Here is a 14,864-nt window from a genome sequence, read left to right as displayed (position 1 = left end):
GAGGTGAAACGGATGCCGCTGAACCTGGGTGGGCGCCTGCTGAACTGAATCATGTAGCCGAGTTGGACGGTCTGGATCAGCCATTGCGACAGGTTGGAAAGCATGAGCCATGCGCCCAAACTCTGGGCGAGGGGGACCAAGGGAATGATCACTTCAGATGTACCGGCGGGTGGGGCATCGCGGCGGGGCGGAGTTCGAGGTGCCAAGTCGAGGGGACTCGAGCCCCCTGGCCGTGCTGAGTCCAGGGACATCGAAGCACTTACCTGGCTCCTGCTGCCCACCACAAGATTGGTCTAGGAGGGGGAGAAGTAATCTCATCCCCGTAGTCCACTGGAACCAATCCCGTGTGGGTGTGTTTGTGCCACAACTGGGCGCACAGGGGCGGGGGGTCCGCCACTGGTGCACCATACCTGCCAAAATGGGACGGTGGACAGTGGTCATGACGACGGCCGTGTGCACCGGATATGTGACACAGGAGATGAGGGAACCATTCTTTTGTCAGGCTTTTGGGTGCTGCAGCCTCCTGGGCATCGCCTGCCCGAGAGACTGCGCTGTGACCTTTGTGGCCCGGAAAGTGTGGTCAGTCACTGAGCGCAGTTCCTGCATCAATCCCGGGTCAGAACTACCCTTGTGCAGTTCTTTTAGCACCTTGGCTTGGTGTTCTTGCAGGAGAGCCATGGCGTGCAGGGCGGAGGCAGCTTGTCCAGCGGCACCATAGGCTATAGCCGTCAGGGACAATGTAAACCTACAGGCCCTGGACGGGAGTCTCAGGCACCCACTCCAGGTGGTGGCGCTCTGCGGACACAAGTGCACCACGAGCGTCTTGTCCACCTGGGGGATCACCGAATACCCCCTGGCCGCTCAGCCGTCGAGGGTAGCGAGAGCGGGGGAGCTGAAAGACTGGGACCAGGCAGTAAAAGGTGCCTCCCATGATCTTGTCAGCTCCTCATGCACTTCCGGGAAAAAAGCAACGGGGTGGGGCGTGGCCGTGGGTGGCGCCCCGTGCCCAGGAACAGATTGTCGAGCCGTGAGGGTTCAGGGGAGAGTGGAGGGTTCCACTCTAGCCCGATGCTCACGGCCTTCCGGGAAAGCACGTCCATCATTTCCGTGTCGGCATGAGACTGGGCAACCATTCCCGAAGGAGGAAGCCGAACCGAAGCCTCTGCATCAGACTGGACGAGCCCGCTCTCCGATGCTGCGCTCGATACCTCATTGTCTTCCGGAGGTCTGAACGAGAAGTCGAACTCATGCTGAGACGAGCCTCCGGTCTCATGCGAGAGCCCGATCGGGGCAAGCGAGCGTGCTGGGGAATGGGAGGTCCATGGAGGGATACCCGGTGGAGGTGTTCCATTGATGTCCCCAAATCGACCCCAGTGCTAACCGACGCGGCCTTTCTTACGAAAGCAAGCCGCGACCGCAACGTTGCCATGGTCATGTTCTCGCAATGAGGACATGACTCATCCACGAATGATGTCTCCGCATGGACAGTGCCCAGACACGTAAGACAGCGATTGTGGCCGTTGGAAGCCAGGAATTCCAACCAGGTATAACACACAAACGGAAAGGCATCTTTAAAAAGACGTGTCTTTAAAAAGACGTTGCGTGTGTGCCGCTCTTTCAGAAATAAAATATACTCTTTTAGAATATACTCTTTTAAATGTTCTGCCGAAGCACCCAGGGGCGTTCTCTGCAAACCACAGATGCAGAGGGGGAGAAGCCGCTGAAATGCACTGTAAGATCCATCAGAGAGAGGTGAATGAACTCGGCAGATGAATTCAGCTCAATGAATAGAACCGCTCGGCTCCGAAGAGAAAATCTGAATGAGTGGTTGCATACCAGCTCATTTTATACCCGTATGTCCGTTTCTCAGCAATTCTCATTGGCCTTTTTTCAAAAAAGCAGAGGTGTTTGGGGCTCGACACAATGTCGAGTGAGTGACAGATAGGGAAATATATATATATATATATATATATATATATATATATATATATATATATATATATATATATATCTTTGATAATTATGTCCTAAATTTGGACTAGACTGACATGTTTCACATTTGAACATAGACCTACTATATGCATATACAATTATTCAGTCATGTCATGTCTCGCCAAAAGCATTAAGTGAGCTTGGACTGCCATTGGTGCCTCCTCAAAAAACTTAGGCCCATGACGCCTATGTCTGCAAGAGTTAAAACATTTCTAACGCTTGTCTAGTTTGCCATGGCTTCTTTAAAACGCATGAAGAAACTGTGCCAAGGAAATGAAGTAAAAGAGAGTGTCTTATTTTGCATCCTCTAAAGAGTTCATTTCCCTCCTGGACTACCAGCTGCATCTGTTGATGTATCTTCAAGTCACTTATTCTTGTCACTTACATATAAAACCAGATGGAAACCACCCCAGGGACGTGGCTCTGCTAATTCAATTAGACAGGCCCCTGCCTCAGCCCCAGATATAAGCAGTCAGTGGACACCCTGAAAAATGGCAGATTGATCCCCACTGCCACCCTGAAGGCTCAGGCCCCGTGATTGATAAGACATTGATTTGATTTGAAGTGAGAGTGAAGAGCACTTTCCTGTGCTTGAAATAAGAGGCCTGAACAAGATTTCCCTTGTCACACTGTCTGTGTGTCACGAAGTGACTTTGGCTGTGAACAATAGGGGCTTACAGTTGTATGCAATTCAAGAAGCAATTCAAAACACCCGTTTGAATCGCAGTGTGGGTTCTCCTGTGTGAATGCTGTGTGAGCTAACGAGTGGCAGCCAAGCCCCACAGCCATGGGGATAGCCCGTTCGCTGCGCGGGCCCCTCCCGTTGAATGACTTGTGTCTGGAGGTAGCATAAGGTTGAGTTCGGGACGGGGCTGGTAGACCTGCCCGGGTGGTTAGAGGTTTACCCCCCTTCCTCCAGAGGGGCTGGGGGTGGCCTTCCAGCCAGGGGCATTGCGGAGTCCTCCAGTGCAACAGCAACTCCTGTAAGAGCTCATTACCATGCGGCAGAAACCGGCACTGTTTCTGACTTGTTTCCACCTGTTTTCACTCTACTCATTCTGTACTTATCCTGTAGCTCTCAGTTTCCTATCCCCCAAGTAGACCCTAGTGTGAGGTTGCTTCTGCAAGCGGCAACTGCTTGTGGCACTTCTGTCCCTCTCATACACAGGCTCAGTATCTTTAAGATGTTTCAAATTCAACACACAAACACACTTTTCATGATATAAATTTGAGATATGTACATTTATAATAAAGTGACGTGTAATGACAGTTCATATGTTTTAATCGATGTACTGTGTGAGACTGATCCTAACCTTGCACTTTCACAAACATGACTTGTGTTCACAAACATCTATTTGGCATAAGAATACTTGCTCAAACTTTTGTGGTTACTGAAACATGGTTTTAAAACACTGTTGAAATGTAGAAATGTAGAATTAAAACAATTTTAGTTGATTGTGATAACCTCAAAGCATCAAATACTGTTGCACACTGAACCCCTTCCCATCCATCTATTCACTGATCATTTTATTTGTGTGCTCTCTTTGTATCATGGAAAAGTACAGCATGACTGATTTGTGCCTATTTCAGCCTGTTTCATATTTTAAATAGTGATACGTCCATTCAGGAAAAACACAGTAATAAAAGGCAGACACTGTACTGTGTGTGCAGTCAACGCAAAGTTTACACACATACTTACTTCTCAACAGCCCTCTCAGTTTTACTGTAAGCCCATCAGGAACACATTTTTATCAGCGAAGACATCTCAGAATTAACAAGCCATAAAAGGAAGAAATTGTGCCATGAAATACAATACAAAATAAACTAAGAAGCTGTTACATGCAAAGACCTTAATGCTGTTTGCCCACACACACACACACAAACAAAAGAAGCCAGAGGGCAGAAACTTTAGCCGAGAGGAGAGGGAGTCCTCTGTTTACCTTTCTTAAAACCCCAAACCTCATGGGAATCTCCTTTCAGTTTCTTCAGTCTTGGACTTTGATATACTGTACATTAAACACACATTCAAGGCAACAAGGCAGTATTATCTGTTGACTTGGCAAACGGTTAATCAACCACTACACATAGTGCACGCAGAGTGTACGCATAAATGTCAACAATATAAGCAATAAATGTGTGTATACATGGATGTCCAAATGAGCAAAATTGAGACTGCATAATATACAATAAATGTATACTATACTGTATGTTTCTGTGAATGATTTTTTCTTGGTACTTGGCACTGATAACACATATGCCAAGAGTTTCACTGTGAAGCTCATCATTACAATTTACAGACTATGAAATTGAGGATCAAAAACAAGTCATGTTAACAGGTGCTTATTTTTCATCTCTCTCTCTACCACCTCCACACAGTGAAATACCCAATTGTTTTCTGCTTGCTGCAGGCCACTGCTCTGGTCTCATCTTTCAAGAACAAAGAAAACAGAACTTGGAAAAAAAACAAAGAGTGTCCAGGCTGATTATGTTGCGTCTGAGCTTTGTTTCAGTCTAGTGTTTACTGTTTAAGAAATATCTTGTGTTTGTCAAAGCTGTTACGCAGTGGTTAGCATAAATGCTCATGATCCATAGGAACTGTGGTGCTCATGCTGGTGATGCAGGTTCAAGTCTGGCCTGCAAAGTGCTGATCCAATCCCCATAGGTATCATGAAGAATCAAATTTTGATTGATGTTTTGGAATAAAAGAGGTTAATGTACTATGAAAATATATGGTATCATTCAGAACTCAAAACTTTTTCAGAACATTCGAACTCAAAACTAGTATGACCATATGTCCTCTTTTTCCCGGACATGTCCTCTTTTTCGGACCTTAAAAAAGTGTCCGGCCGGTATTTCTAAATTTGCGAAAATGTCCAGGATTCGGCTTTAGTTGCATTATGATGTGCATCAGGTCTAATACTTCATTGTGTGTGCGTCCATATTTGCATTGCTTTAACCCCTCTTTGTAAGCCCCACCTTCTCGCACACCAATTGGTCTATTTATAAGAGGCTTGCAGCAACTATTGGCCAAATTCCTCCCTGTCAATCTCTCCGTGCTGTAGTGATGGGAAGATCGGATCATTTTACTGACTTGAGTCTCGTTCAGCAAAATGAACGAATCTTTATTCAAGTCATTTAGTTCATTTGAGCAGAATTAAATAATTAAAATGTTACATTTTCAATTGCCAAATCCCCCCCAACACGTCTACTTATGCAAACTTTGATTATAGTCCCAATAAGGAAAAACTGATAATGCAGCCAAGGACAAATTATGAGAAACAGAAAGATTAGTTCACTTCTGGAATCTTCTTGTCAGAGTCGTTCGTTCTTTTGTCACTGCATAGCGTATTTGGCTATCACGTGACAAAAGAAGGAACGACTTGGACCAGAAGACTCGAGAGGTGAACTAATCATTTCTGTTTCCTGTGTGAGCAATGCATAGCGTATACGGCTGTCACGTGACAAAAGAACAAACGACTCGAGAGGTGAACTAATAATTTCTGTTTCCTGTACAGCGCCTATGCAGTTTTCACGTAACAAACGAATGGAGGTTGCGCAATGCACATGCGCGGCCAACACAAAATGAACGAATCACTCTCTGAGACTACTCGTTCTTTTGAGTCACATAAAAGATTTGTTCAAAATGAACAAATCGTTCATGAACGACCCATCACTAAAGCGCTGTTGTGTTCGGCATCAAACAGTTGCTTGACAGTAGCAGCTAATGACAGCTGAGTGGAAACAATACCCAAACAAAAGTGCAAATTTACAGAAGATTTGCACAAAAAATTCCCATGCTTTCGTCCAGGTCGAGATCCGTGGGAAGCAGAATGTATGACATGTAAAGCTGGCATTTATGTGTCAGTTGCTAATAAAGGTGCAAGTGATTTAGAAGCACACATTAGCTCTACGAAGCATAAAGGGTCAACAAAAGGTGAAAGTTCATCAGGTAAATTAACAGACTATTTTTTGCCACCAGGTAAAATTGTTATCACATTGCTTCATTTTCCATGGCCATTCAAAATAATAGTAATAGTAAATGAAGGTACACTCATGGCATCAAATATTTTAGTACATGGACATTCAAAAGAATGTTGGAAATTTTTATTTATATATATATATATATATATATATATATATATATATATATATATATATATATATATATATATGTTATGCTAATAGAGTGTCTTTTTCACTGTATTAAAGTTTGCATTCATAGTAATGAATGCAAAAGAAAGAAAAAAAGGTGTCCTCTTTTTGGAAAACCAGAATATGGTCACCCTACTCAAAACCATTTTTGAAGATGGTAACCCTCATTCTGCGAAAAGTCACATGCAGCATTCATACACTGTTTCTTTGGAGTCCAGCAAAAACCCTACCCCTTACTACATTGGACGGAACAGCAAACCCATGCAGCACAGTTCTGTATCTCATTTCAAATGTGAAGAGGATGTCTAGATAGAAGTCTTAAAGGCATAGCAGTGAAATTTTTTTGTCAGAAATAAAAATAAAATTAAACAAATAAAACCAAATTATGAAAAAAAATCTTTAACACATTACATTATAAGTGGACCTCAAGGGAAAATATTAAATAAAACTATGCATTATATATGACATTTTATGACAAAAAAATACATGACATTAAAGATTAAATTTAAAAAAGAAAGTGAAAATTCAAATGCCAGACCTTAACTGACTCTTTAGATGAGTTAACTCTAGACTTCCCCATTTCTTCCCATAGAAATGAGAATATACCATAGCTGATATGATGTAAATAGGCTTTTGCATAGCATCAGCATAGAATGGGCTCAACCAAGGAATATCTTGTGTTTTCAGTCTATATCTTGAGTGACTACCCTTAAATCTGACCTGACATGAGATTAATCCCACATCGGTAGCCTAATAAATAATAAAAAATACTGACTTGCATTGTGGGAGCACTGAACGCTCATTAGCAGCGTGCTTATAAGGTATTATGAGACGTCATCTGGTGAAATGTCCCTCTTATCTGAGTCAAGTGAAGCAGAATTGAGCAGGCCATGTGTTTGATGTGCCCTTTCTCCTCTACTTAAAGCCACTTTGGCCATATGGGCGGATTTAAAGCAGAGGACACTTGAAAGGGGGCAAAAGGAGTGGCCGCCTCTCACCCCTCCTGTCACAGATAGGCAAAGCACTCTCCTGCTGTACATAGACAATGGGCTCTATTGATAGGCCAGGCACAGGTAGATATGTAAATAATACAGCTGTTAAGTCGGTCAAAAATGAGGGTTACAATTGATTTCATTTTCATGGAGGTCATAGGGCTATTTTCCCTATGATGCAATAACAGAAATTGGGAAGCTACATTCAAGGAGTTTTAACCCAACAATTCCATGTAAATTTAAAAGGAAAGTTCAACCAAGAAATGTCCTAAACTAGTATGACTTTCTTCTTGGAACACAGAAGGAGATGCTAGGCATGACAGCCTCATTCACCATTCTTTTCCATTGTATGGAGAAAAGTTTAAACATATCCCCAAAGAAAGTCATAGAGGTTCGAAGCAAAATTAAGGTGAGTAAATAATGACAAAATGTACAATTACTATGTGACACAGTAACACTAGTTGCCCATTGGTAACTTTGTGCAGCTTCAGTATTGCACATAAAACCACAATTTAGACGTTAGTGAAGGAAGGTAGTAACTTATCATGGGGAAACAGAAACCACCCTTCCCTTCAGACTTCATCTCATCCAAGAAAGGCTGCTGTGGTTTGTTTGGGCTATGAGCCAATCATCAATATACATTCTGAGCAAGAGCCCAGGGGAAGTGTCACCATTTGAAATTTAATTTTACCCAACCTATTTTTTCCTTTTTCATCATTACCCCTACTTTTGCTTCACGATAAGTCATATCAGGACATGTGGGCAAAGAAAATGTGTGAGTGAATATTTTTCCACTATCTGTAGTGCTTCTTGTTGTAAGTTAACACCACAAATCGGGCACCCACACACGAAGCTCATGGTATAACATGTGACTGCCTGTTTTACATGGTTTCACTGTCACTCACGTGTAAAAAAACATGCAGCAAATTGCCAAAATAAGAGTCGACACTTCCAATTACAAACTGCACTGAGCATGTATTTGTCTGAATATTAGTGTTCAAAATCTGTGAGAAGATCCCAAACTTTCTGTAAACACACATCGAACAAATTCTGCTGCGCATTAAAAGCCCACTCATCTGATTTCAAAACCCCCGATTAACTATGACCTAATGCTTAAGAGGAAGAGCTTTCAGAAAGTCAATAAGTTTGCCCCACACCCAAGTAGGATGTGTAAAAAGGTACTTTTTGCAGATAAGGCAAACATTTGTCCTTAAAAATTTCCATTGTTCAAATCATATGCAAACAGTCTTTAAAAATAAATGTAGACATTTCCTAAACCATTCTGTGAAATCAGAGATGGGGAACTCTGAATGTGCAGACCAGAGTGTTAATGTTTCAGTGTCATGAATGCATTAGAACTAAACCTTTTCCTAACATAAAAACATCAATGATTTATGAGTAACACTGTCATTTAGTCATAAAAGATGAAAAATATTCTGAAACACCAAGCTAGAACATGATCAGGCAAATCTTATCATGTCATTCTCCTGGTTGTGTTTCACCAGTCCTTGTTGAGAAGAAGTGGGTGAAAAGAATGCACAACCTGAACACAAAAGATGCAGAAATGAATTAGGCAACATCAATACAACATGCAGATCTGCATGTACCATTAACACATGTCCCAAAGCAGAATCAAGAAAAGTACCTTGTAAACATGTATGGTATAGATGTATGTTTTCACAGAATTTTCACAAAAACAATTAATGGTTCCAAAAAGACCACTATCTTTGTGTAAATGATCTGATTTGCTGCATTGACATTTCATTTACATAAACGATAAATAAATGTAAAAAAAAAAGTGTCAACTGCCTATTTGACAGCTAAGAGGTGTAAGATGTATGGAAATCAGTGGTGGCCGTGCATTTTAAATCTAAGCCTTCAGTGTGATTCATGCCATTAAGAAAACAGAATTTCACAATGAATAAGACTCCCTACGCCTTTGGGCATCATACATTATGTCGCAGCTAACTAATAATACCAATTGACATTTTAAAAACACATCCACGCATGAAAGACAAAACTTGAAATGACACTTAGTGCTCAAGCAAGCCTAATTTGAACTGCAGTATGACTGTTTTGTGAAATGAACGTCTCCTGAACAGACATTCAAAAATCATAATTTTTCTTATGAATCTACCAAGGAGGTCTATAATACCTGGGAAAATCTATCTAATAATATTTGCAATTTAAATGTTGCTTGCAGTACATTTTGTTTCGTCAGCATACATGGTTATGCTACGTTCCATTCTAGTTGGATGTGGGATATTCCTACTTGATATCTCCAACCATAAATGCATTCCATTCCCCGATATTCCGAACTGCAATGCTCCCATTAGCTTAGCAGGGGTTTGACTCTTATTAGAGATGTCTCCTAGCAACCCAACTGATAAAAATTGCTGCAGCGCTAGCATTTGTGCTTCAGGTGTACGATTATCAAAAGAGATTATAATGTTTTATACACCTGTTTCTGCAGCAGGCATTTGTTAATCAAGCTTTACTATCATGTAATGTGGAAACGAACTCATTTATCGATATTACTTAATAAAGTGAATGTTTATCACTTACTTTGTATATCTGAGTGTCGACATGTTTGTATGACATCATACCCCTGCATCTCAGAATTTCTGCACGAGCCTACAAGTTGTAATTCTGACTTCAAGATGCATTCCATTGCACTTTTCCTAGAAGGAAGTTGTAAAATCCAACTTTCCAAGTTGAATGGAATGCAGCACTACTTTTCAAAACTTGATCCGACACTGAATGCTCAAGCAGCTTAATTTACATTTAGAAAACTCCTGATGTTGCTATAACAATCCAAAAAGTACTTACCAATTTACTTGATGTTAAAATCAGTCCTCCTTTCCTGTTTAATAAATTAAGCAATCACACGGTCATGCAGAACATCTCATGTTTATAAATCCATAAGGATCTCTTTCTCAATGGCAAAACCAGCAGTAATGACAACAGACTGTCAGCTATAGATCTCGCGCTCTTCGCTTTCAAATTACGTCACTTAAAGCTTGATTGCGTCACTCAAGGCCAGCTAGAAGGCCTCGACCGGGACATATCCTAAAGACCACACCCACCAAGAACAAATAAATCTATCTGATTGGCTGATGAATCTGACAATCTGACTTTAGTTGCCCATTCATTTGCACTGTTGAGGGATCTTGTAGAAATTCTGAAGGCCTGAGGGGGTGGAGCTCAGACTCACGCGCTGCTTCGGGCATGCAATTTGTGAAACAGTTGTCACACTTTGCTTGTAAGCATAAAGGAATAAATTCTGACTGGATAAACTTTTCATTTTTCTCTGTTTGTTTGTAGATTAATTAAGAGTGGAAAGCGATTAAAAATACATAAAGGTGTTTGAGAATGAAAGGATGAAAAATATTTAATTATTTGGCATGTTAGGCCAGCAGAGAAGGCTTTGCTGGACCTGAGAAATCGCCACTGACTGTTTATAGGGTTTTAAAGACCTTTACATTTGTGTCTTGCATGTAGAGTTTTATTTTACATGGTATTTATTTATTTAAAAATATCACCAATGAGGATCATTGTCTGGGTTTTTTCTTTTTTTTTTTTTGTCTTGAAAATGAACCTTGATTCTGTTGTAATCATGTGATAATTTAAGTATTTACTGGTTAAGTCTGTATTAATATAGAATAAGTCTGACTTTAATACAAATCAGTCTGCTTGGTGTTTTCAATGTCAGATCAAAGAAGGAAAAATTAAGGATCCAAAAACTTCTCCTCAACACAAAAGTGTTGATACAAGCAGTTGAGTTATAATTGCTGGAAAGCCCCAAGCTCTGAATTTATGATTAATAATGTATCATTGCATATTTCCCAAAAAGCACTGTCTTATGAACCAGAGGTGATACTTGAGCCATCATATTATTATAAATGCAGCCATGAATAAGTTGTGAGTAAAACAAGCATTGTTGACTCTCTGGAGGCTTTACGCACTTTTTGTCTTTATCTCTGCTGCATTCTTTCACCTTATTTTCATGCTCATTCTTTACACTACAGCTCCCCTGCCACGCTTCACACATTTGATTTGAATTCTAAACAGCACATGGATTCTTTGTATTCTAAGCACAGACAGCATTCTACAGACAGATTGTGTTTGGTGCTCTCAGGACAGGGTACCTTATTTCACGGAGGAGACTCAATCTCTGGTGGTTAGTGAAAAACAAACTCCTGACTTGACCCCTTCTCATTTAATTGAAAGAAAACAAGAAAAGAAGGCATTGCCAAGTTAATAATTCATCCTGAAATGACCTGTCAAAGCCTGTTTTAACTACTACAGTACATTCAGTGTTTATTGTTAATAAACATAAAGGAATAGGTTACCCAAAAATGAAAATTATGTCATCATTCTGTCACCCTCATGTTGTTCCAAACCTGTAAGACTTTCTTGTTTCCAGGACCATGAATGATGTTAAAGAATATCTTGACTGTTCTTTTCCATATAATAAAAGTGAATGGGAATGGGGATGGGGTCTGTTAAGCGTTTGGCGATTCAAATTGATTTGAGAGTTACAGTGGAGGGGAAGATTGTCAGTTTTATTTTATTTTTTATTTATTTATTTATTTATTTATTTTTTTCATTATTTTGAATTCTTGACACCCCTAGAACCCATTCACTTTCATTATATGGAAAACTTCAACCAGGATATTCTTTATAAAATACATCATATTACATCATATTACATTATATTGTATTGTATTGTATTGTATTATATTGTATAATATTAATTTCGAGATATATATACAGTATGTATATATATTTGAAGTTGAAGTCAGAAGTTTATGTACACATTAGCCAAATACATTTAAACTACATTTTTCACAATTCCTGACATGTAATCGTAGAAAACATTCCCTGTCTTAGGTCAGTTAGGATCACTACTTTATTTTAAGAATGTGAAATGTCAGAATAATAGTCATTGTCCATTTGGAAGACCCATTTGCGACCGAGCTTTAACTTTCTGGCTGATGTCTTGAGATTTTGTTTCAGTATATCCACATAATTTTCCTTCCTCATCGTGCCATCTATTTTGTGAAGTGCACTAGTCCTTCCTGCAGCAAAGCACCCCCACAACATGATGCTGCCACCCCCATGCTTCACAGTTGGGATGGTGTTCTTTGACTTGCAAGCCTCACCCTTTTTCCTCCAAACATAACGATGGTCATTATGGCCAAACAGTTCAATTTTTGTTTCATCAGACCAGCAGACATTTCTCCAAAGAGTAAGATCTTTGTCCCCATGTGCGCTTGCAAACTGTAGTCTGGCTTTTTTATGCCGGTTTTGGAGCAGTGGCTTCTTCTTTGCTGAGCAGCCTTTCAGGTTATGTCGATATAGGACTCATTTTACTGTGGATATAGATACTTGTCTACCTGATTCCTCCAGTTTATACTTGCATACTATTGTTTGTACAGTTGAATGTGGTACCTTCAGGCATTTGGAAATTGCTTCCAAGTATGAACCAGACTTGTGGATGTCCACAATTTTTTTTCTGAGGTCTTGGCTGATTTCTTTTGATTTTCCCATGATGTCAAGCAAAGAGGCACTGAGTTTGAAGGTAGGCCTTAAAATACATCCACAGGTACACCTCAAATTGACTCCTATCAGAAGCTAATAACTAAAGAAAGAATAATCTGCAGGTGCAACAAGGTATACTGCTGAGTGATTAATGTCATCAGCAAAAAGGCAACTGTAAATCTATAAGTGTCTGAACTGAAAATGTGTAAGATCAAGTGTTTATTGTCATTGGACATAAACATAGTACATAGTACATGATCCTTAAGAAAAAGTACAGGTAAATTCTCTCATGTCATCATCTGTCAGTGAACAAATTTACATCTACTTTTATTTTTCCCGAGTCACCTTCATTCCGTATATATTACTCACCAGATGCCCATGCTGCTGATGTATCACAATGACACAATGGCCATGGAGAATTCCATTTGTACATTCATCAGGGCTCTAACTCAAGCAGTATCTCTGTGAACACAATTAAACAGCATATGGATTGACAAAATAACAAACCAGGCATAGCAACATAACACTGAATAAGAATGGGGAGCTAAATCAAAAATGTTTCTCAGAAGTTAAAAGAATAACTCACCAAAAGAGGTGTCTCATGTTTCAAAGCAAAAGGGTTCTGCCAAGGCTCGCATTTAGTACAGAGAGGCACAGAGAGTTTGTATCTGTCATGAAATGTTAGTCTCTAGGCATATGATGGAGGTGACTGCATGACCTTCTTTCATCACTTCAGTTCCTTCAACAATCAGGGTTCTACACTAAACAAATTGCAAATAGGACCAGAGGAGTCCTGTCATCCAGTAAATCACACCACAAAGCCTAAACCGACCAAAAGTAATGGCCTTCACACTGTTTTCACCCTAGTAACACGATGAGATCACAAACAAACTGCTGGGAAATCAGGAAGGACATCAGCTTTTTATGTGGTGGGAAACTTTGCAAAGTCTGATGAAGTCAATATTGATTATTATATAAAATGAATAGTTTGTGGATGCTGATTGATCAATTCATGATATAGTTAAAGTTGTAATGTGTCAATTCTGCAGCAATAGCGCAACCAAATGGAATTATGCCAATGGAGTAATATGTCTGAATCTTCAGTATTCACAAAACAGTAAGCGTGAAACACGCGGATGACCATCCTATTTCTGGTGAGATTCTGAAGAGCAGATCAAGTGGACATTTTACGATTCCATAATCACTTTGGAACTGAACCGTGAGTCAAATGGCTCTTCTCAACTGTAAGTGTTATATATACCAAAAAAGTTGTTCGTTGTGCTTAAATGGTGCTTGTTTAACAAAACCAGCGTTGATTATTTTCTAGGTTTTTGTTATAACATAATATATTCGGATGAAGTATGTCATGATGCATACCTATGGTGTATAATTTGAGAGGTAAGCAAACTTGCTGCAAACTTGCTGCAAATTATGAGTGGGAAGTTTGTGGCAAGAACTTTTTGTAAGGGTATGATGAAGAATCTATTCAGATTCTGAGATATACTGCTCACCTGTTCACCTCACAGGCTGAGAAGTGCATCCTTAATCAAATAAACATAAATTTTCAGATGCAGGGGTTGTTTTCAAACAGCTTTCCAACTCAAGCTCCCATCTGCTGTTGGTCAAACACCCCCAACTCCATTAGTTAAATCAATGAGCATGTTTAACAGGGTGCAATAAACAGGGTTCCTTTATCGGTGTAAGGTCATAAACAGCTTAAGAATAAACCAGTTGACACGGGTACATTTTTGCCCATTACGCCGATTTTGCGTGGCATGTAAAAACCTTAACTGCCGTTCTTACCGGCTCATCCAACAGAAAAGCATGTGTTGAGCACATGCCTCTTTGCTGTTTGACGTCAAGTGCATAGAATAACGCAATTATTTCAAATGTTATGTAAACGCGAATTTCTTGCCTTGACAGTTTTGTTTTAAACAAGCTGATTTTAGAGAGTAATCAGCGTATTGGTGTGCATGTAAAAACTGTGTGGGGCTTCATGGTCCGTTTAAACAAACAGAGGAATTTTTTATAGCACCATAGAGACACAGTGTTAGTACACACCATAGAGTACAGTTTTCCAGAAAAAAATGACCTACGAATGGCTTACTTATGGTTGTCTCTGCATATTAAAATGGGATAGGAGAAAGTATTTTAACACATAAAAAGTTATGCACTGCAGCTTTA

General features: G+C 40.1%; 1 long non-coding RNA gene across 2 annotated transcripts in view; it reads right to left on the bottom strand.

The window, feature by feature from the left end:
- Positions 1 to 7,063, bottom strand: part of LOC127447897 (uncharacterized) — a 32,657-nt gene extending 25,594 nt beyond the window's left edge. For both annotated transcript variants that reach the window (XR_007898428.1, XR_007898429.1), the window contains exon 1: positions 6,920 to 7,063. This is a non-coding gene — a long non-coding RNA (uncharacterized LOC127447897). The remainder of the gene's footprint in view (positions 1 to 6,919) is intronic.
- Between the last annotated feature and the right edge of the window lie 7,801 nt (positions 7,064 to 14,864).

Source organism: Myxocyprinus asiaticus, chromosome 11, assembly GCF_019703515.2.
Source record: "Myxocyprinus asiaticus isolate MX2 ecotype Aquarium Trade chromosome 11, UBuf_Myxa_2, whole genome shotgun sequence".
Taxonomy (NCBI): Eukaryota; Metazoa; Chordata; class Actinopteri; order Cypriniformes; family Catostomidae; genus Myxocyprinus; species Myxocyprinus asiaticus.
Note: the sequence above shows the minus strand (reverse complement) of the source record. Positions and strands in the feature narration are given on the sequence as shown.